Source organism: Penaeus monodon, chromosome 23 (assembly GCF_015228065.2).
Source record: "Penaeus monodon isolate SGIC_2016 chromosome 23, NSTDA_Pmon_1, whole genome shotgun sequence".
Classification (NCBI taxonomy): domain Eukaryota; kingdom Metazoa; phylum Arthropoda; class Malacostraca; order Decapoda; family Penaeidae; genus Penaeus; species Penaeus monodon.
The window spans coordinates 37,118,962-37,119,376 of record NC_051408.1 but is presented as its reverse complement, the minus strand read 5'-3'; the positions used below and the strand labels follow the sequence as shown (position 1 = coordinate 37,119,376).

Genomic DNA, 415 nt, shown 5'->3' with positions numbered 1-415 from the left:
ATAATACATAAATTATTGTTATCTGATAATAATAAGATAATATATATATGCATATATATACTAATTATTAGTCTGATGATGATCCACGTGATACAAATTATGAAAATAGTTTATCAACTGATTCCTTAATTAATAATAACACTAGTCATAAAATTTTAAAACTGCGAGGTTATATAAAGGAGACTCTTGCTGCGATGTTTGACATGAAATTACTGAGAAGACGAGGAACTGCACGAAGATATACTTATCTAAGGTTAAATAGTAGGGACTGAGGACGAATCGAGATGAGGATTTAAGCAGAGAATAGCAGACGGGGCTGGTACATACGAAAGGGTGAATAGCAAAGCACGTGTCGATACAAGGGTAGTAAAAACATCTATGGACATAAGGAAATAAACTTATTTCGTGTAGTATT

General features: G+C 31.8%; 1 protein-coding gene across 5 annotated transcripts in view; it reads left to right on the top strand.

Annotated features, from left to right (window-relative positions):
• Nucleotides 1-415, top strand: part of LOC119587973 — a 14,874-nt gene that overhangs the window by 9,022 nt on the left and 5,437 nt on the right. The gene's annotated exons all lie outside the window — the stretch shown is intronic.